Source organism: Danio rerio, chromosome 1, assembly GCF_052040795.2.
Source record: "Danio rerio strain M-AB ecotype USA chromosome 1, GRCz13ab, whole genome shotgun sequence".
Classification (NCBI taxonomy): Eukaryota; Metazoa; Chordata; class Actinopteri; order Cypriniformes; family Danionidae; genus Danio; species Danio rerio.
This window is the reverse complement of record NC_141021.1, coordinates 7,694,772-7,719,000: the sequence shown is the minus strand read 5'-3', so window position 1 is coordinate 7,719,000 and position 24,229 is coordinate 7,694,772. Positions and strand designations below refer to the sequence as shown.

Below are 24,229 nucleotides of genomic sequence, written 5' to 3'. Positions count from 1 at the left end.
GCATATTCAGCTCTGCAGTCTCTGCCAGTCTGAAACCTTGGCTGCTCAAAAAGCTGGCAAGGAAATGATACTGAAAAGAGAAATTCCATGCAAATCTCAACCTTCCAATGAAAAAAAAAAAAAAATGTTTTCACCAAAATAGCAAAAACCTAAGTTGTTTGTGTAGGCTTGTATTCTACAGTACTGTGAAAATACTCAAAAATGTCAACGTTTAAAAAAAAAAGTGGCAATTTCACATCCGTCACATCCATAACAAAGCTTTCTCCTCATAAATGCAAACATTTTAAATATAATAAAATATATATTATTTGTTTTATGATTACAACAAATATTAATAGTTGTACAGTGTCTCAAAAAAAAGCTATATTGACTTAAGTTGCCTCAGCTGTATCCCATCAAAACTTTTACCCACTCCTGCAGAGCGGTGAAGTCTAGAAGGGATACAGCTGAGGACAAAATATGCTCAGATCAATGTAGCATAATTTTTAATTTTTATAATTAATTGATGCTGTACAACAATTAATATTTGTTGTCATTATAAAACAAATAATATATATTTCATTATATTTAAAATGTTTGCATTTATGAGGAGAAAGCTTTGTTATGGATGTGACGAAATGTAAAAATAATATTTTCGCATTACCCTAAGGATTGGGTTAAGAGTTGAGGTAGAGCTAGATGCTAATAAAATACAATTAATGTGTAATTTAACAAACAAATAAATAATATACATATACATTTAATAAATAATGATATAAACACTTTATGTTAACTTCTGATCGCATGCTGTACTCCTTCTAGCAACAACCGCAGGAGAGATCCGAGCTGCTGGATTTATGTCACTGTTTATTCCGAATTTTCGTCCAAAATCCATGAAGGATAGCAACTGTTTATGGAATGGAGAAAATATTCTAGTTATGTAAATAGTGTGTATCTTACATGAAAAAAGCACATCGTCCAGCTATATTGAAAAATAGTTATCATTGCCATCTCCGTAGACATCCGCATGTGTTTTACAAATTTTAATTGGTATGTTTTTCTTGTAGTTATTAGTATTTAAATGTCTGAAAATTTAATTAAATGTTATTAGCTTGAAAGCATAGTTGAATTGTGATTTATGACAAGAGCTGCGCATCTTTTTCTGTGCCTCAGTGCGTGCCGTCAGATTTTAATCTTAGCAGTTTATGACGTGTGCTTTGAACATTATAATCACACCAGTGTGATTGTATGCTTCAGAGACCAGCCAAGGCTGAACCTACCAGTGGGATTGTACACAAGAAAGGGTTAAGAGGGCTGATAATATTGACCTTAAAATGGTTTAAAAATATATTATTTAGAAACTATTCAAGCCGAAATGAAACAAAAAAGACTCGTATAAGAAAAAATATTATAGGAATTACTGTAAAATTGTTTTGCTCAGTTAAAAATCAGTAAGAAAATATTTGAAAAAGAAAAATAATAAATAAATCACAGGAGGGTTAATCATTTTGACTTCAACATACATTCTCTGTGTATTTATGTCTCAAGTTTCACTGCAAACGTCACATCCATAACGCTGGAATTACTCAAAAGCTACCTTCCCGCTCTTGTTTGTATCAAAATTTTACTTGCATGCCTTCAACCCAAGCCGGTTCAGGCAGCCAGCCACAATCTCTCACCTATCCGCCCCTTCTTTAGGCCCAAGGATCTGAGCGGATTCCCATTACCGTAGGCGATGACTGCTGTAAATGCGTGTTATGTAATTCTCTCAGCGCCACAGCTGGCTTCTTACAGCATGCAAGTCGGCCCGCCGGAGAGAGCCAAAACCCAGCCACATCACCGTGAAATCTTAAAGAGGTTTCCGGATCACACGGCTCCATGGGCCACGTCTTCACGCTGGGAGACAGACCATATGGATCATTTAGTAAAATACACAGAGTTTTCCTCTTAAAAATAATTGATGGCCTCGTTGTTTTAGTGCATGTGTGATGTTCTCAGTGTATTCCCTGGCTTGCCTTGAGAAGAAAACGAGCCTGGCTGTCCTCTGGCTGACTTGTTTTTAAAACTGAAAGGGATTTTTCAGTTGTGATTCAATGTTTCGGAGACACCGCCATTAGCCAATCGTAAAGCGCTTATTCCAAAGGAATATGCATCCATTGGCACCCTTTAGAGATTCCATTCACACTTTTTGCTTGATTGCACTGCCCTGAGATTGAGTCCTCTACATTATCAGATGTGCTGGCTCATATTAACTACATCACAGTCCTCATTTATCATCGAAACCAGCGACAGATTTTTGGATAACACGGCGTGTAATGGAGCTGAAATGATCTGGTTGCTTGAGATAACATCAGTGCACTGATCCCATTGCTACTGACAAGCATCAGTAATTGAAAATGACAAAGCGATAGCGCTCTCCATCTCCTGAGTCAATTCTGGGAGTTATTGCAATATAGTTGTCATGCAGAGCGCATGGCTACTGCTCTGAGACAGTCGGGAGAAGCGAGCCTGACTAGAGAACCTTATAAGAGGTGAAGCGTCTTTAAATATGCAGAGATATCATTAGTGCCTCGGCCGAGAAGTCTCGCTGTACCTTCTGACAGGTTCACTTCTGCGGGAGGATTTCAGGTGTAAAAAAACAGAGGCTGTTTCATCAGTAGTCTTGGCTCCCGCAAAGCAGACATATGGCGCTTTCTCAAGATTACTTAATGTGCTTGCATTCGGCTCTTGTATGTCATGCTCATCAGCTTCTGATAATTCAGTGATTTTTGCAGCAACCGTCTTAAATAGTGTTTGTTGGTGGTTTTGCAAGCTTGTGACATCAATTTTGTTTTTAACCCCAGAATGTATGACCCAAAAACCCTACAAGATTGCATTAAAGGTGTCAACATGACCTGTATTGGATTCAGTGGGTTTTCATCAAACCACATGCATCCTGTTTTTAATCTTACCTTTCAGAGTAATAACATAACTTAAGAGGTTATCCCATGCTCAACAAGACTACATGCCTTTTATTCTGTAAAATAATAATATTGCCAATTGTATTATGTAAAACATAACCATTTTCTATTTTTATAATTTTAATTATAACAGAACCAAATCAACAGAATAACTCAACCGACAACAGAACCAAGAATTACGTGGTTTCTCACTCTCATTGTATCACAACTCATCACAAACCTCGTCCCAGGACCAAAACTCCAGTCTCTGGTGACATTTGTGTCAGAGCATCCGAACACAATCCTCTGCATCACAAATTTTCATTATGTTGTTGCATACGACTATAATCTTACCAATGACAACAGCCCAAACAGAACAGACCCAAACCAACAAAACCAACAACAGAACCAAAAATGACAGTGCAGTTGCAGGTTTCAGACTCTTATTCTGTATCTCTGCTCAACACAAACCATGTCTAAAGACAGAGGGCCCTATCATACACCCGGCGCAATTAGGCGCAAGGCGCGGCGCAGTAGTCTTTTGGTAGTTTCAGCTTGGCGCAAGAGTCGTTTTGAGGCGTTGCGCTACGCTGTTTAAATAGCAAATGCATTAGCGCTCATGTGCATGTGCGCCCATAGGCGTTCTGGTCTAAAAAGGGAGGCGTTCTGAGGCGGACCGCTGGTGCGTTGCTATTTTGAGAAACTATAATAGATTTTTCATTAGACCAAAACTAACCCGGTCTAAACTCCGGCGCAGAGTTGCGCCTCGCTTACGCACTGCTTAATACGCACAAGAGAGCAATAGGCAAACATCTTTACATATGAAAAAATGTAAATATTAAGGATATATATATGATATAATAAGAATAGATATAGGATATAAATATAAAGGATTAAAATATTACAAAACATATTATTTTCTAGCCTACATAAATATGAAAAATCACTGCTTTTATGTCTTCTTCATCTCGGGAGGCTTTTTCAGTTCATTCATAACAATTTGCTTTTGTATAATGTCATTATTATTAGCAGTATTATTTATTATATCCATATTTATATTTGTTTTATTAAAAACAAGCTTAGATTTGCCCACCTGCAGGTTTTAGACCATATGGGGCACAGCATGTGTTTTAGGATATAACTCAGGTTTTTGAAGACATTTTGTTATTATTGTTCATTTATTCGTTTGCTGAAATTAGAACTGAATTTAGAAATAGTTTTGAAACGAATTTGCGCTTAACAAACAAAAGTATTTATTTATAGACTAATTGATGTCTGTGCGTAAAGGTTTCCCTATCCAAGAGCGAAAGTGAAAGTGATCCATGATCTCTCATTCTCACGCAGTAGATGCTCTGTTTAACTGTTTTCTGTTAAACTGTTAACTGTTTGCTTGTGAAATGCTCATTTTTTCCACTTAGACTTACTTTGCGTCCTGTAAATAGCGAATGTGCTCTTGGCGCGACGCAGCTGACTCTTAAATGGAATGGGAGATGAGACTCTAATTGGTTTATTCTTAAAACACACCTATAACTCATTAAGAAAATAAACTCAACCCTTTTAGACCATGCGCCACGGCGCAAGGCAGATTTCCCGTCCTTAAATTAGCAAAAACGCGTCCTGACACGCCCTGAAAGCGTTTGCGCCCTGCGTTTTGCGCTCTGCGCATGGACCGTCAAAATAGAGCCCTAAGACTTGGCCATCACCAGTGACATTTGTCTGTCACAAACTTTCACCGACAACAGAACCAAAAATGATGGTGCAGTTGCTGGTTTCAGACACTTGTTGTATCACAACTCAACACAAACCTTGTCCAATGACCAAGACTTGGCCATCACCCGTGAAATTTGTTTCAGAGCATTCCAACACAATCCTCTGTGCCACAAACTTTCATTAGGTTGTCGCAAATGACTATAATCTTTCCAACGACATCAGTCCAAACAGGACAGCAGAACCAAACCAACAGGACCAACAACAGAACCAAAAATGACGGTGCAGTTGTAGGTTTCAGACTCTCATTGTATCACTGCTCAACACAAACCTTGTCCAGAGACCAAAACTTGGCCATCACCAGTGACATTTGTGTCAGAGCATCAAAACACAATCCTCTTTGTCACAAACATTCATTATGTTGTTGCATATGACTATACTCTTATCAGTGACAACAGTCCAAGCAGGACAGCAGAACCAACAACAGAACCAAAAATGATGGTGCACTTGCTGGTTTCAGACTCTCATTGTATCATAACTCAACTCAAACCTTATCCAAAGATCAAGACTTATGTCATCAGTGACATTCGTGTCAGAGCATCCCAACACAATCCTCTGCATCACAAACTTTCATTATGTTGTCGCATATGACTCCACAATCTTACCAATGACAACAGTCCAAACAGGACAGCAGAACCAAACCAACAGGACCAACAACAGAACCAAAAATGACGGTGCAGTTGCAGGTTTCAGACTCTCATTGTATCACTGCTCAACACAAACCTTGTCCAGAGACCAAAACTTGGCCATCACCAGTGACATTTGTGTCAGAGCATCAAAACACAATCCTCTTTGTCACAAACATTCATTATGTTGTTGCATATGACTATACTCTTATCAATGACAACAGTCCAAGCAGAACCAAACCAAAAGAACAAACCAACAGAACCAATAATGATGATGCACTTGCTGGTTTCAGACTCTCATTGTATCACAACTCAGCACAAACTTTATCCAAAGACCAAGACTCCAGTCATCAGTGACATTCATGTCAGAGAATCCCAACACAATCCTCTGCATCAAAAACTTTCACTATGTTGTCGCATATGACTCCTATCTTACCAATGACAACAGTCCAAACAGAACCAAACCAAAAAAACCAACCAACAGAACAACAGAACCGACAACAGAACCAAAAATGGCACTTGTTGTATCACAACTCAAAACAAACCTTGTCCAAAGACCAAGACTTGGCCATCACCCTTGAAATTTGTGTCAGAGCATCCCAACACAATCCTCTGTGCCACAAACTTTCATTAGGTTGTCGCATATGACTATAATCTTACCAACGACAACAGTCCAAACAGGACAGCAGAACCAAACCAACAGAACCAACAACAGAACCAAAAATGATGATGCAGTTGCTGGTTTCAGACCCTCATTCTGTATCACGACTCAACACAAACCTTGTCCAAAGAATGACACACGGCCATCAGACAGTGACATTTGTGTCAGAGCATCCCAACACAGTCCTCTGCATCACAAACTTTCATTATGTTGTCGCATATGACTTCAATCTTACCAATGACAACAGTCCTGCCACTGCCAGGCTCAAGTGCAACTGTCAGGGTCACCCTGTAACAATACTCAAGCTGACCCCTAGCAATCCAATTAGACTTGTGCACTACAGCAGCGAGTAGGCAACCCACTCTAGGCGCTGAGATCATTAATCTGACTGGGGCCAGATGATTGCCCATGATGGCTGCCACATTGAAGGGTGATGAAAAGGTTAGCGTCTGATGAAAGAGGAGAGGGGCGATGGTGCACTCATTTGTCGAAGGCCTCTGGAGTAAGTGTCAGCACCCAGAGCTGCAGAGCGGGGGGAAACGGAGTGAAGTGGAGCATCTTTATGTATGAGTCCCGAATCCAGCGCAGACGGGAGATACAGCGCTGGCACTCAAGGCTTTGATTAACAGGCCGAGTAGCACTGAGCGCTTTTTTCACTCTCGTGCACAGCTTGACAGCGATTTTCCCTTCATTTAAGATAGAATGTAAAAAAAAATTTACAAGGCGGCGCAGAGGAGGGAGTGATTGGACTGGCAATAGTGCACAGAAGAAATGCAAATGGTTTCACCTCCATGTGGAAAGTTTCAGGAAGATTGGGCTTCGGGAAGTAATATGGATTCAAAACTGACAGATGACAGATGTTGAACAGAAGTGTGCTGCCAGATTGAAGGAATTGACACATTTAAGGGTTGAAAGTGGCTGTGAAAACTTTAACAATATGACAATTTCAATTCTATTTGGTTTTATTGATCAGCAGAGTTGGGTGTTTTTGCAAAAATTACATTTTTGGGAAGCGCAGTAATGAATTACATTTTAAATTTTTGTAATTTGATTACAGTCAGGGCGACGCAGTGGTGCAGTAGGTAGTGCTGTCGCCTCACAGCAAGAAGGTCGCTGTCTCGACCCTTAGTTGCCGTTTCTGTGTGGAGTTTGCACGTTCTCCCTTGGTTCACGTGGGTTTCCTCCGGGTGCTCCGGTTTCCCCCACAGTCCAAAGACATGTGGTACAGGTGAATTAAATACAGCCTAAATTGTCCGTAGTGTATGAGTGGGAACGAGTGTGTGTGGATGTTTCCCAGAGATGGGTTGCAGCTGGAAGGGCATCCGCAGCGTGAAACATGTGCTGGATAAGTTGGTGGTTCATTCCGCTGTGGCGACCCCAGATTAATAAAGGGACTAAGCTGAAAAGAAAATGAATGAATGAATGGTTACAACTACTAAGGTCAGTGTAATTGCGTCACTTACGTTACAAATATAGTTTTTAGAAACAAAAGAGCTTCTTTAAAATCATGTTTTCCACAGTTAATAAGCATGCGCTTTTAAATTGCTGGAGATCTTGAGCTGAAATGGTTGCTGACAAGAGTGGTTGCTTCTTCAAGCGGAAATACAGACATTACTTTGATTTCATTGAGTGTAAAAACAAAAATATTGCTGTGAAATGCATCTCTAAAGGCCTTTCCACTGCTTTTACCTTGACCAGCAACTTGTTCAAGCACTTGAATAGAAAAAAGCATTCAACGACAATACTCGTCACTAAGGAGGGCACCGTGTTTTTAGCTAAACAGGCTAAATTGAATGTTTGTGCAGGATCAGGAGTGAAGGTATCTTCTGAATGTTAAGAAAAGTATAGGTTCTCATGGGGCTGTTAACATATTGTGTCTTTCGCGAGCGCAAGTCCAATTTTCTGTTATTTCCAATAGAGACGCTTGGCTTGCGCACACATATTCAGAGTGCATATTGCGCATGCTTGCATTTTCCAGGCGCACCAGTTAAAATATGCAAGTCATGCAACAAGAACTGGCAGATCACCTTTATACTTTGTATGGAATATACACATTTCGGGAAACTAACTACCTCGGACAAACACAGAAAACCCAAACACTGCAGTGCTTTTGCATACTATAGATGTCAGTGGTTATAGGTATCCAGTTTTCTTCATGTCTTTGTGTTTGAAAAAAAAAGACAAAAGGGTTTGGAACAAGTGAACGAGAGAATGTGAAGTCTTTTGAATATGTTAACTGCTGTGTTAAACCCATTGTAATGTTTTTAGTCAATAATAAATTACTGCAAGATCTGCTGTTTATGTTGTATTTTATAGGATTATTTTATATGTTTTTAAAGTAACTTTAAAGTAATGTAATTATTAATCTGATTACTTTTTACATGAAGTAATTAGTAGTAATGTAATCCAATTACAATTTTCCAGCAGTACTCTTTTGAAGTAACTTACTCAACACTCTTGATCAGATATTCCTTAATAAATTATACAGTTTTACAGTATTAACATTTAGTACTAATAAAAATGGTTACTCATTTGACACTAAAGACTCAATTAATTATGATGTAAATTCAGGAGAATTTAACCTAGAAGTAGAACTGAACATTTGTTCACTCTTGTACACAGCTTGACAGCGATTTTTCCCTTTCAATGAATATTGAATGTAACATTTTTACAAGGCGGCGCAGAGGAGGGAGTGATTGGACTGGCAATAATGTGCGTAAGAAATGCAAATGATTTCACCTTGATGTGGAAAGTTTCAGGAAGATTGGGCTTCGGGAAGTAATATGGATTCAAAACTGACAGATGATGGATGTTGAAAAGTGTGCAGTCAGATTGAAGAAATTGACACTTTTAAGGGTTGAAATTTTAAGGGTTGGTTTTATGAAAGATTCCTGAAAGAAATGTGCTGTTTCACAGTTGTGACATTCTTTAGCATTTTTGTGTAGTTTACATGGACATGAGAACAGCGTCTTTTAAATGCCGGCCACTAAAATTGTTGTATAACAGCAAAAACACATTTTAACAGTATTTTCAACTAAAAACGGAGTCAAAAATGTCACTCTTAAATTTGACAGAATTACAGAATTTAAATGAGTTCTGTGCAGGTCTTGTTGGCTTAAAAGAAATGTGCAAATTCTAAATAAAAAGGACAATTTTGACAGGATTTTAAAGATGTGTTTTTTAGCCAGTTTTGCTTTTATCAGGATAGGACAATAGATAGACTGGAAGTGAAGTTGGAGAAAGGGGGTGTTGAGAATTCAATGATTTAAATCTCTAACCGGGTCACAGTGCCTTTGTCTTTGGCTGATACTTTCAAGCTGGTCAGGGCAGGTGAAACCTCAGGACCCTAAAGCAAGATTTTCAACTAAAACTAGTCTTGCCCGTTCTCTATGTCTCCACCTACAAACTCTGCCCCCTTCTAAAACACATAATAGACAGGGCGACTCTGTCTCATTTAGACTTGATTTTAGACTTTAATTAGACTTGTGAAAGACTGTGAGAGACTCCTGTAGGCTCTTGCATACTCATGGACTTCTTGAAGATGCTGTATGACTGCAGACTAACTCACATGTCTCAAAAAAGACATTCTGCTTGTTTGAGACTAATGGACTGTGTTCTTATTCATTTATTTTGTTATAACAGGGAGATGGGGGGGGGGGGGATATTAGCACACTGTCCACGGGGCTTTCAGTGCTATTGACTGCGTTTTAAAATTGAGAGTTCACTTTCAAGTTTAAAATACTTTTTTTATACATTAATTCATTTTCCTTCAGCTTAGTCCCTTTATTAATCTGGGGTCGCCACAGCAGAATGAACCTTCAACTTATGCAGCATATGTTTTACACAGCGGATGCCCCAGATAACCCAGTACTAGGAAACATCCATACGCACTCATTCACACACACACACTACGGCAAATTTGATTAATTTATTAATTTTTCTATGGTTTAGTCCCTTTATTCATCAGAGGTCGCCACAGCGGAATGAACCACCAACTTACCCAGCATATGTTTTACGCAGCAGATGCCAACTAAGTCAGCTGGGACTCGAACTAGCAACCTTCTTGCTATGAGGGGACAGTGCTATAACCGATGAGTCACCATGTCGCCCTAAATTTTTTTTTTAAGACTTTTTCTCTACATAACGCAAAATGTTTAAGAACACTAGCATTGCTATTTACATTCTTTAAAATATCACATTTTTTGCATGTTTAGCACAAAAGTCAAACAAGTTTGCAATGAAGGGTGAGCAAATGGCCAAAATTGACATCCTTAGATAAACTGTCTCTTTAAATAACGTTTAAGTTCCAAATGCAAAGACGGCAAAAATAACAGTGTGATATTGTGACCTCTCCCGCACCGTCCCAGCGGAAACAGTTCCTTGTGTTTAATTATGCTGTTTGCCAGCAGGTTTATTAAAGGAACGTGTTGCTAAGAAACGGTGTTTTGTTAAACACCGGTGTTTTGTCGCGCTTGTTTGTTTTGCCGTCATTCTCCTCATCGGTCATTGTATGCGTGGAATCTCACAGACAGCGTCTCCTGCCATCCCTCCAGAGAAAGTCTTCCAACAGACCTTGAGAGATACAATGAAGGACAATGTTCTCTGGGTAAACATCCCATCGCTTTTCTTCTCTTTTTTTTTTCTCATCTCGAGCCATCAATCACCGCAGGCAAGGATTCAGCCTCAAAATGGGTCATGAAACTTAAAGCGACAAGAGGCGTTGTTTATCAAGGTTTATGCAAGCTTCAATCAATCACCCGTCTATTGCTGCACGAGAGATGAGAACAACTATAGTCTGTAAGGAGAGATCCTTTTTTTTTGTATTACATGCATGGACAGATACTGAAAAAACTAAAAGAAACACAGAATCTAGACATTTAATATATTTTGATAATAAACATACAATATTAATATCATGCACTCTAAGATATAAAGGTAAAAAAAGTTTTTGGGGGTGGTACCATTTTAAACCTTTTGTATCATACAGATGGACATTGGCATCTTAAAGGCTGATTTAAACTTTACATTTACATTAACATTTAGTCGTTTAGCAGACGCTTTTATCCAAAGCGACTTACAAATGAGGACAAGGAAGCAATTTACACAACTAAGAGCAACAATGAATAAGTACAAAAGGCAAGTTTCAGGTCTGTAAAGTCTAAGAAGGGAAGTATTAGTAGTATTAGTTTTTTTTTCTGCATTAAATAGTGCATTAAACCTTAAACTTCTGCATTAAATAGTAATCGCTGTGACCTACAGCGCATGCCTTGTGTGTAAGTGTGCATTTATACTTCTGCATGCTGTTTGTGTTGCTCTGCATTAACACTTCCGAAACACTAGCTGGCAGTAGGTTTTTATGTTCCTCTGTGTTGTGTTTCCTCAGGGGTGTTTTGTTTTTTTTCTGACTGCTACCTTATGCCGAATTCAGACTGCATGACTTTGAAAGTAGTCGTGTCACAGATGTTTTTTTACACTGCATGACTATTTGGGCTTTTTGATATGACTATCTCAGTGTTTTGTCGCTGCTTTGTTTACACTGCAAGATGGATTGGCGATAGAGGCTTTCACATTGCACAACTTCGTCCAAACTACTAGTATCTTTTGTTATTAAAACTACATAACAAGAAAGAAGCCTTTAGAGGCGTAGAAAATGTACATATTTGCTCACCTGGGTTTGAAGGGAATTAGCAATTTCCCCTCAACTATCTTTTTTACCTTTCTGTATGAAACGTCAGACAAGGGTGCTCCTATCAAACCTCCACTAGTTTTTTATCCATTTTCTTGGGTCCAAATAAATCGAAAATTAATGCTTTTAACTTCTCCCTCAACCTCCCGCTGGCCTGCAGGTACACACACACACACACACACACACACACACACACACAAGTTAATGCTGCTCTCTTATTGGCTGTAGGCGATCACAATGTTATTTTCAGTCAAAACCCATTTTACACGGTATCATTTGAATCGCCAACAGCTTTAGAGATTTGCCTGTAATTTCAAGCATTTGTCGGCGATTTCTCAAAACCTGTCAGCAAGTCAAAATCGGGGCTAAAATCATGCAGTCTGAACTCAGCATTAATGTACAAGTGGCTAAAACTCGGTCGTTCAGATGCAGGAAATGGGGGACGTTTATTTGAGAAGTGTGCCGGAGCATACGCGTACACTTGATGCAGAAGTATAAATTAGCCTTTAGGGTTTACTTTTGTACCATGGAAGGTACTATTAGATACACATTTATACGTATTATGTATTAACATGTACCTTTAAGACCTTTGAGAACACAAATGTACCTTTTGAACAGGTACCACCTCAGTGACCTTGCTAGAAGTGTGGCCACTTTAAAATACCAAAAATAATTTATTATAATTTCAACTTTTAGAGCACTTGTAACGGCCAAGAGGTTACTTTCATCACTTTTTACATAAAATAAGTGAATATAAACACAAGAGGCTGAGAAAAATGCTCATTGTAGAAGAAAATTCGATAACACTTTATAATAACTACACACAACAAATCATTTATTGAGCATTAGCAAATAGTGAATTCAATATCTGTTAAGCATTACCTCTACATTAATAAGCGTTAGTAAGCTGTTTATAACTGCAGCTACAAATGCTCTATTCTTAACTTCTGACAAACATTTAAAATGTGCTTAATAATTGAATATTCATACTTTGATAATGATTTATTTTTCATTACTAAATTAAGGATCGCATTATTTACAAACTTTTTTGCATTTAAGAGTAGTTGAGGGTTTTTATTATCATTCAGAATGAGTTACTAAATGATTAATAAACTATTGAAATCAACATTTATATGTCATATTTTTCAGGCACATACTAAAGCCTGATTTATACTTCTGCGTCAAGTGACCGGCGTAACCCACGGTGAATGCAACGCGCGTGGCTGTGCATTTATACTTCTGCGCACTGTCTCTGACGGTCTGCATTAACACTTCCGAAACGCTAGTTGGCAGTGAGGTGTAAATGTTCCTCTGTGTTGAGTTTCTTCGCTGCTTTTTTGCTTTTCCTGAACACTTCCGGGATGTACAAGTGGCTCAAACTCGCTCATTTTGAGGCAGGAACTGGCAGACGTGCAACAACTTTAACTATGAGGTAAACACAAAACAAAACTTTCCACCCGGAGCTCCTTCACAGGACTCCACACTTGTAAACAATCGCTTCCTCAGGCTCGCACCATTCACACAGCTCTCGGTCCCGACCAGACTCGTCAGCGCTACCAAGCCGACCAGTCACAGAGCTTGCACTACGCGTTGTTGCGACGTGTAGTTACATTTTTTTGTGAGGTGCACGTCAGCGACGGCCTCGGCGAAGGGCTATGCGTCAGCGCCATAGCATACGCCGGCGTTTGACGCAGAAGTATAAATCAGCCTTAATGGTTACTATGTATGTCAATAAATGCTTTATTAACTCAACTTCATCTAGTTTTGTGACCTAATCTAAAGTGAGGACTATTTATGCTTTATAAATACTTTATAAACGAAAAATAAAGGCTCAGTTAAATACTAAACAGGAAAAAATGACATTATTCATTCCTATTCATTTAAAGATACACAAATGAACCTGTACTTCAAACGAAAAATAAATCTTTGCACCCTCATCTAAAATAACATCACTGTAGAGTTTAAACATTGCATCTTATTATATTGTTCAATTATTATTATATTGTTGTTGCTTTATCCAGTTTTATGTCATATTTTGACTCTGCTGTTATTTGGCAATGTTTAATATTTACAGTAATTTCACTTTTTAGAAAAGATTGCAAAGATTATTGTTCATTTGATTCTGAGCCTTTATTTGTCATTTATAAGGGATTTATAAAGCATAAACAGTCCTCACTTTTGATTTGGTCACAAAACTGTGTGAAGTTGAGTTAATAAAGCATTTATTAACATATTAGTTAACTATTAATATATGCCTGAATAATAAGACATATAAATGTTGATTTCAATAGTTTATTAATCATTTACTAACTCATTCTGAATGATCCTAAAAACCCTCTACTACTCTTAAATGCAAATAGTTTGTAAATAATGTGATGATTTAGTAATGAAAAATAAATCATTATCAAAGTATGAATATTCATTTATTAAGCACATTAAATATTTAAAATGCATTTAAATATGTTTGTAAGTCAAAAATAGAGCATTTGTAGCTGCAGTTATAAACTGCTTACTGTTGTGCTATATATATATATATATATATGTATATGTATGTGTGTGTGTATATATATATATGTATATGTATGTATGTGTGTGTATATATATATGTATGTATCACCCCATGCCTATAACCAAGATCAGACAATCAACCAATAACTGTAGCCTTATTTACAAATGTGATTTTCAACCTGTATGAAAATTTTTGTGTCAAGACACAAAACTGATTTGAGCCAAACATATTTGTACATGAGCAATTGCATGCAAATGTCCACCTTGCGTTTTTTGTGTAGGTGTCAATGTTTTCAGACAGGTATACTTGATTTATCAAAGTCACACAAGTGGCAGTTTCACGTTGGTCACATCCATAACGGAGACACATCACATCTATGACGACACTTGTTCCTCATAAATGCAAAAATGTTAAATAAAGTCAATCATGTTCTAAAAGTCGATTTTGTTCAATAGAGAGCCATATTTTATTATTTTGATTAGCATTATTTGTTTTGGGTTGTGCAGTTTAGTTCACAGAATTTCCACATAACGCATGTTTTTTTCCCTCATTTAAAGTATAAAGCATGGTTACAGATGTACATTTCTCTGGTCACTTAACTCTGCGGTCAGTTGTTCTGCAAAATATAAACAATTCTTTCAATATAATGTTAACATTTACTTTTTATGTTTCAATTTTTTACTGCATATGTCACATCCATAACGCTGGAATTGCTCACATACAAAACCTTTCCAATCATTCATTCATTCCCTCATTTTCTTGTCGGCTTAGTCCCTTTATAAATCCGGGGTTGCCACAGTGGAATGAACCGCCAACTTATCCAGCACATTTTTTACACAGCGGATGCCCTTCCAGCCGCAACCCATCTCCGGGAAACGTCCACAGACACATTCACAAACACACTCATAAACTACGGACAAATTAGTCTACCCAATTCACCTGTACCGCATGTCTTTGGACTGTAGGGGAAACCGGAGCAACCAGAGGAAACCCACGCGAACACAGGGAGAACATGTAAACTCCACACAGAAACGCCAACTGAGCCGACGATTGAACCAGTGACCTTCTTGCTGTGAGGCAACAGCACTACCTACTGCGCCACTGCATCGCCCCTTTCCAATCAGTTACACACAATTAATAAACCAAAAAGCTGATCTATATGAATATATCTTCAATATTTGCTTTCTTCATACGAGTGTCTCTTTGCACTCTTTTATTTGTAACAGAATCAATAGAAAGCATCAGTGTCCCTACTTCTTGAGCTGGGCTTATACACACTCTCTTCCCGCTCTTGTGGCATAAGGAGGTTTGTCTTTGTTTTAGCATGGGAGAGCTATTTGGGTCGGAAGTTATTTTGGGATGCATTGCTAGAAATACCTGTGGGAGTGAAAATAGTCGAAATGAGACCAGCTTTAGGTTACTTTGTGCCTACTCATTTCCATATGTCGAGAGCCCATGCCATCTTCATTAGGAATCAAACAACACTCTTTTTTTTTCCAACGCATGAGCACATCTTTAAAGTAGTAAAGAGTCAAGTGTCTTTTTAATCGGCTTCACGTTTAAATGGCTTCATGCTCTGGGCTTTTGGTATTTAATCATCTACTTCTAATTAATCCAATTATGAGTCATTTGAATCACAGCAGATGTGAAGTCGCAAACTCGAGCAGGTGTGAAAAGACGGTCCTCCCCTTCTCGAATCCCAAGATTTTCGCTTTTTACTGTCGCCTCGGACTCTCATATTCATTCCCTCGGAGGATGAAACATTACCCACATGCCTTGAGAACAATAGGCTAGCATTGCCATCTGAAAGCATGACTCATTGTCCTCCATTAGCTGGCATGTTAATCACATACAGGAACAGGAGAAGGGTCAGCGTGAGTAAGTGGGAGTTTGGAGATGTCTGGACTCCATCTTGCATTCTCCGTCCGCTCTAAAGACAATGCAAAACTTGGCTGTAAATTATTTGCGATAACTCAAAATGGCCACAGTAAGTAGGCTATAGCGGCTCTGCCTTAATGGACTGAACTCGATGAACTCGTCAGGGAAAGGAAAGGTGGGGGCTGTCGCGCTTCCCTGAGATGGAGGGAATATGAAAACGGCAGCTCTGCGCTTCCTCGAGGTGCGTCCGCTTGCAGATGGCTCAGCGGATTTGTTCGTTTTCGTTCCTTTGCTTGTGTGTGTATTTGTGTGTGTTGGCGGATAGGAGAGATGCGTTAACTACCGCAACACATCCACCCTGTAGGCAGTATGTGATAGATCAAAATAATGCTTTACTGTTGCGTTTGTGGAAAGGAATACAAGTATGAAGATGCTCTTACTGAAGGATGTTGGTGCATGTTTGGAACTGATAAACAGACGATCGTCTTTAATTACCCAAGTTTTAAAAGAAGCCCACAGTGCTGTCTGTAGTGCGATGGCATACTGGATCAGGTCCAAGATGTGGACACAGTACTGTGTACTGTCAAGGACAACACGTACACTTAATCAACAAATACACTTCATTGACCATGTACAGATAGACATCACCAATATACTATAAAACTGCAGGTTAACTGAGAGAGGTCTGGCTGCAGACTCGGTGCAGTGCAATCTGAGCTGCATCCAATGCTTTTTAATGCACTCACCTAACCCCACCCCTAACCCTACCCGACACAGTGACGTCACTCACTCCATTGAGTCTGACATTGCATCGCTGAGTGATGCAGTCTCAGCTTGCATCATAAAGGCTGCATCCAGACACTATTGGGTTAACTATAGGGTTTGGTATCGTTTTTTTTTTTTTTTTTTCAAAACCGGTGCCAAATCGATACCGGTGCCAAAAACGGTGCCTGAATCGATACTTTTTAGCCACAAAATGATAGTGGATACCTCTACAAAAATATTTTGTTTGACAAAATATTTTAAAAAATCATTTTAATAGAACAATATAATTACAGTTTAAAGTAAACATCAATTCATATTGTTCTACATTAATACATTTCCTTTGATCATTCGTTGGTTAGCATGAATTTAAGATTTGCATTATGAAATTACATTAGCTTACTATTAACCTGTGGAGGGCAGGCAGGGGCCACGTACAATTAAGAGCACATTTTAGCATATATATCACAAAATACTTAAAACTTTACTGGAAGTCATTTGTTTTCATGCATCACTCTGCAGTCTTCATAAACAAGATAATTAAACAACTAACTCAAAATAATCTTCCTTGTTCATTTATTTGACAAGTAACGTTGAACTGGTGTAGGAGAACACATTTCTAACATTCAAGTACATCAAGGCACATTGTTGCACCTGTCAACTTTAACAGGCCTACAGTTGAAGTTAATTTATTTTGCCCTCCCATTCATTTAAAATAATGTTTCTGAACATTTTTAAAGTGTTTCCTAAAAAAATAATTATTCTGGAGTCATAATAACTTAAATAGAAATAAGGTCAGTATTATTAGCCTCCTTAAGAAATATTTACATTATATTTTTTATATACACAAATCAGTTACAAAATCATTTGACTAATTATTTTAACTTTCGTAGTTAACTGATTAAGTCTAAATTACACTTTAATCTGAATAAAATACTTAAAGGGACTTTGTCTGAATACAACTGTCTTGCAAAATAACTAGTAAAATGATCTGCACTGACTGTCAGCATGGGGAAGATAAAACAGTAGATATTAGAAATGAGTTAGTTAAACTATTATGTTTAAAAATGTGTTGTAAATAAATCCTGTGTTGAAGACGGAATTCAAAAATGAATGAAGGCAAAACAGAATTGCACAATGCCATAGAAGAATCGTTTTTGGTTCTCCTACTTTTCAATGAACAGTCCCTGAAAGAACCATTTTTATTTGAGGATCATTTTAATAATCTAATGAACTTTTTTTACACTATGAAGAAGCTTTTGTTGCATCAAAAGTTTCCTTGGATGCTAAAGGTTCTTCTTGGAATCAGGGGTATTAGTCAGATTGTAATGTCTAAGTGTAAACTGTCAAATGTATTGGGTAAAACGACAAAAATCTAGAGGTAAACGTCACTTTGGTAAACTTTTAACATTTAAGAGAATAAATCAATGTCCCATAATGAAATTCAAAAGCAAAAATAAATGGAAAATACCTATGAATCATGAGCTGCGGGCAACTGTTAACTTTTTTTTTTATGCCTGTATTTAAAATAGTCTGTTAGCTTATGAGTAACAAAGTTTATATACGCTTTATAATTGCATTGATCTCTGTTCTGATCATTTCTGTTTGAAATGTTACTTTTCTTAAGTTTAACAAAGAGACATTTAATGACATTTTAGCAGATTAACACCATATATATTGTCTTTGTTGGCCAAATAAATGGGTGAGAAGTCTAGTCACTTTTACAGACAAAACCTTCTAAAATTTACTGCAATTTAACATGAGATTTAAGCATTGCTATGGACCATTTGCCATGTTCAAACATGCCATCTAACCAAAAAAAATACATCTAATGTTCCATAAATCAGATCATGTGTGAAATCTGAAATGATTAGATGAGACTTTTTTTCTCTTTCGTCATACCAAAGTAACACAATAACAGTCTTACAAAAAACAATCGAGAGTTGCTGAGATATTAAAGACTTGTGTGCGAACACACCGCCAAAGAATTTAGCACAATCACCACTGCCCACCCCAAAAACCCCTCATCTTTTTTGGTCAGAAATTGGCCAAAACTAAAAGCTGCATTGGCTGGATGAGAGCAGCGCTGGGAATCTCCCCACACCAGGCCTGTTGCACTGTGTCGAATGTGCGCTGCATAACAACACAATGGCTCGCTGTAGAGGGATGTTCACTGCCAGCTTTACCCAACCCGAGCCCTTTGATCCTGCCCTTTGTAATGCAAATCAAAAGGAGGAGAGAGTAGGACACCGGGGAGAATCTTCGTGATGGTACTGCGCTTCATGCTGATAAAGGGGGGTGCAGTTGTCAATTTCTCACTCCAAATTTGGGACTACACTGTTAATCCGGATGAGATGGAGAAGTGTAAAGATTCGTGCAGGTAAGACTGCATCAGTGGTGCCCTTTATGGGGGATGTTGGCTTTATGGGACAGTAGTGGAAATGATAGGATCAGGAAATGACTGGTGGTTGACCAATATGAGTTTTTAATGGCTGGTGCTAATGTTTATTGGCCAGAAGCCACGCAATGCTAATAAACACAAATTGATGACGAATCAGATGTTATGCAAGGTAAAGATATACAAGTACCATCCTGAATTAAACATGAAATTTCAAAGTAGAAGGACTGAAATAAGATTCTAATCATCAATTATCTTTGTTTTAAAATCTTTTAAAGCATTTTGAAATATTTAAAAGCATTAAAATAATAATTGAATAGAATATTATAATATTAGCAAGGTTTTGTATGAATCTATTTCAAAAATAAAACATTAAAGTAAACAATAATTGCAAAATTAAATATATATATATATATATATATATATATATATATATATATATATATAAATATATATAAATTTATATAAATATATATATTATATATTACAATAAATATTACCACAAAAATATTATTATATTATATTATTATATTATATTAAATATTATATTATATATTGTATTATATATTTTATATTATATTATATATTATATTATAGACAAGTAATATTAAATGAGGCAATAACATTGAATAACTTATGCATTACTGATTTCAAATAAATCTTTTACTAATACAGAAAATAATTGTATAAATATAATATTATGTAACATATTTATAATTATAGTACCATTTAATTACTATTTATTTGTTTTATTTTCTGTTTTATTTTCTGCATGAAAATGTGTTTCAGGTGTTTCATATGATTGTAAAATAGGAAGTTCATGTGACGCACATGTGGTTTCTATGTTACTGTTTAATAAATCTGAATATATTCTTTAACAATAACATTAGCCCTTTTCAAACAGTGATACCGGTAAATATCCAGAAAAGTAACGGAACAACTTTACCGCTAAATTCAAATATTTGCTGTTCACACAGGCAAGGACGTTCTGGGATTTTTTCAGAAAGGACCATTTACATATCCATTCTAAAATACTGCTGAATTCTGACATTATTAACCGAAAATGAGCTCTAAACGCCCGCGCTTGTATTAAACATGAAGGGGAGTGAGTCTTTTTCTTGATGGTTTCACTTTTATTTAAAACTTTAGCATTCATGTAGCTGCTTTTGTCCCAGAGACGAACCAAATAACTTAAATCTACTATTGTTACCATCCGGCAGAAGCGCTAACCGCAGCTAAAAATGGCTTCGTTTACACATGACGACATTACAATTCTGATGGATATTGTGAACAACATCGATAAACAGATATGGAGGAACACTTTCGCATATCGAGATGTACATTTGAGTTTGTGCTGCAGCTTGTGAGATACTTTTTAATAATTATTATTTCAGACCCATGAAGAGAATTACTGCTAGATAATGATCACTTTTCCCTGACATGATAATGTTCGGTGCGTTAGATGCGTGTATCGGCAAACAAAAGCCCTCACTTTACCGAATACACAGTGATCCATCTTATCCTGTAGGTCAGAAAGTATAGTTTACTCATTTTATCAACTCATTTTATCATGGTAAAATAATACAGAATTTTTTTTTGGGGGGGTTCACCTTTATTTGGATAGGACAGTGGAGATTTTACAGACAGGAAAGTGTGGGGAGCAGAGATAGGGGAAGGATCGGCAAAGGACCTTGAGCCGGAAATCGAACTAGGGTCGCCGTGATCACCTTGGTGCTATGTGTCGACGCATTAACCACTAAGCTATGGCGCCGACATAATACAGAAATTTAACATTGATACTTTAATATTTTCCTGAAGCTTAGACGGTCTGCTTAGAGAAGCTGTCAATCATGAGGACACGCCCCATTTTTATGGCATTAAATTACTGGCCTAAAACAAACGGTTTACAAAAATGAAGATCTGCACCTATATCAGCTTGATAACCAGTGCCCTAATTGACCAAAACCATCTTTCGGGACATTTTATTGCGAGTGTAATCATTTTTTTTTTTACTTGGGCTCAAAGGCTGCATTTACACTGCAGATCTTGATGGTCAATTCCGATTTTGTGACCGTATTCGATATTTTTGAGGACCTGCTTACATCATCTTTTAAAAGTGACTCGTATCCGATCGTTTGCATTTACACAGCACACGGTAAAGGCGCAATGACCAGGAAAAAAAAGAGCGGGCACTGACTAACAGCTGATAGTTAAAGAATGCTCTTTTCTCTATTCCTGTATGTAATCTGTTTGCAGCTTTTGACGAGCTGTTTTACTAAAGTTTATGACAGAAAGGTTCTCATTTGTCCATCTTCTTTAGATATAAAAACTTTTTTAAACCTTTAGGCATCTTAATGTAATGTCCATGGCGTGATTCATGCATGTGATGTAGATATGCACGAGTTTTATATTAGTTTATATTGGTTACGTGGCGAACATTGCGCTCTCTCGTTCGTTAACATGCTTAAATACCTGTGCTATATGACAAAATAAAAGCTGTTTAGTCCTTGTGTGTGAGATTTAAAGTTTGGGACTCTGCTGAAGTCTGTTCTGAAATAAAAGCGTCAGACTTGACGTCATTTGCTATGGTTTTTAATGACGTGCGATTCACATTGACAGGTGAAAATCCGATCTACCTGCTTACACTGCAGACACGAAAACACAGATCCGATTCATATCGGATGAATTACCATGTATAAACAAGGCCTGAATCTGATTTGAGTAAATCGGAATCCATGTGATTTGTTCCTGCTTACACATACATGGGCCATATCCGATCTGTGCCACATGGGAGAAAACCATCGGAATTGAGTCACTTGAACAGTGCAGGGTAAATGCGGCCAAAGTCTCGTTCATTAACATGCAGGAGGCGGGGTTTATGACAGCCCCCAGGGGGTGATCTAACATCAAGGGGTGTCACTCAAAAGGAGGTGTGCGGCACACTTGGGCTGCGTCTGAAACCGCCTACTACTCAGTAGGTACTGCATTTGAATTTAAAGTACTACTTGGCCGTTAGAAAAGTACGTTCTATACAGTATGAATCTGAAAAGTATGAATGGAATTCAGACGTACTATATCCGCCATTTTGACATAGTCATGTGACGTATCTGCGTCATTTGCGTCGCTTCACTCCCATTTATGAATTCGCTCGCGGGGCATCATGGGATAGCGCAGCATGCAGGTGATGCACACTCCAGAATCTCGCTGAAAGTAGTAAGTCATCCGGGTACTTCTCGCATACTGTTTTTCGAATTCTATAAATTCGGACATACTACCCGGCTCGCATACTGATTTTAGCTAACTGTATAGTATGGAAGTAAGCGGTTTCGGACGCAGTGTTGGTTTACACAGAGCAGCATTCTGGGAAATTACCGGTAATGTTACAACTTCTCTTTCTGGAAAATTGCCAGAACGAATTTACCTATATTTTTGAAAAAGGGCCTCTTTCAGGAAAATTGCCGGTAATTTTCCCGAAAATGTCTATATGGGTGAAAGGGGCCAATATCTCATCATTTAGTGCTGGAAAACATTTGTAATACTTATTCCACAGTTATTGAAACAAAATCATTAATAGAACTTTAAAGACCAGAAATCATTAAGAGGAATCAGACCCCATCCCATTCCCTAATTCAAGAGTTCACACTTAGCTGATAATCAATAAAGCGTATTTGGCATGCTGTCCCGGGAGAGAGCCCTGAGCTCGTAATATCCTCGAGCCTGGGGCTCCGTCCCATTAGAAGGGCGAGAGGGGAATTCGAGGTCAGGTAGGTCTCGAAAACTTCCCTGCTTGTCGAAGTGAGAAGTGTAAACTAAGGTTGTATTGGGTGATAATTTGTTTTAGTCGATTGGCTATGGTTTATGTTTTTGGACGGTGGGAGGAAACCGGGGAACCCGGGCAAAACCCACGCGAACACAGGGAGAACATGTAAACTTCACACAGAAACACCAACCGGCCCGATAGGTTGAACCGGCGGTGTTCTTGCTGTAAGGCAACAGTGCTAGCCACTGGGCCACCGTGTCGCCCGATCAGAAAAAAGTGGGAGGATGTAGGGGTGGAAAGGGGGAGGAGCTTTAAAACGAAGATAACTGGAGTGAAAAACTCAGCTAACAAGGAACCAGCCATGTTGATTATAAGCACGTGATCCTCTCGAAATTAGTTTATGAATAAACCGCACTAAACGTTTCAGTGCTCAGTCTGCCATCTCTCATTATGCAATGCAGTTAAGGAAAACTGGTTGGGAACGTGTGCTGTTTACATTGTTAAATCTGAGAATCTGTTTTCTAAACAACATTTCCCTTAAGCTCATTAAGCGACGTCTCTGAGCTTTTCCCCCCATTATCCATATTCTCCTCCATGCTTTAATGCTTTTGTCTTCGTGGCTTTCATTATGAGGATTAGGCCCGCTGCCTCGTGCCACAACAGGTCGCCCGTCCTCGGGGCAGACACCCGTCCTGTGTATGGTAACAAGCTGTTAACCCTCAGTTAAAATGAGCAACACCCCCGTCACTCCCCCCGCTATCAATGGATTCACGCTGGGACGTAATGCTCTATGAGTGCTTTAATGAAAATTGCTGGATCTTGATAAGATTAGCTAGCGTTTGCCAGACTGCGGCCCGTAAGGCAACCCATAAACACATAAACAAGCAAATCCTGTTAAAGCTAGATAGTGGATCCCGTACCACGCTTTGGCATTGCCGCTCGGATTATCTCATCCTTTATTTTCCTTCAAGAAGCATTGCAGCACGGTTCAAGCATTCAAATCAATGAAACAAAAATATTTATATATTGGATTGACTTTTCCAGGCACTGTTTCGTCTTTTGTAAATCCTGATTTAGCCCTCGCGCATTAATACGACGTGCTGATAGCGGAGCGCCTACTCCCTTTTAGCTTGCACTCAAAAGCGTTGCGAGGGAAAATGTCAACACTAATTCATATTCAAATGAAGTTCCTCTGACAATTCGAATGACAAAGGCCTTGACGCATGCAGCGAGTGTGGAGAAAGCGCTGGCGAGGTGCGAGGTT

At 38.1% G+C, this 24,229-nt stretch overlaps 1 protein-coding gene and 1 long non-coding RNA gene across 4 annotated transcripts in view; one reads left to right on the top strand and one right to left on the bottom strand.

The window, feature by feature from the left end:
- LOC141384432 (uncharacterized) overlaps positions 1–24,229 on the bottom strand; it is a 175,556-nt gene that overhangs the window by 73,822 nt on the left and 77,505 nt on the right. The window lies entirely within an intron of this gene.
- klf7a (Kruppel like factor 7a) overlaps positions 1–24,229 on the top strand; it is an 89,261-nt gene that overhangs the window by 8,294 nt on the left and 56,738 nt on the right. Inside the window, exon 1 of one of the 3 annotated variants that reach the window (XM_087235664.1) lies at positions 18,927–19,187. The gene's annotated coding sequence lies outside the window, so the exon portion shown is untranslated. 3 annotated transcript variants of the gene reach the window in all.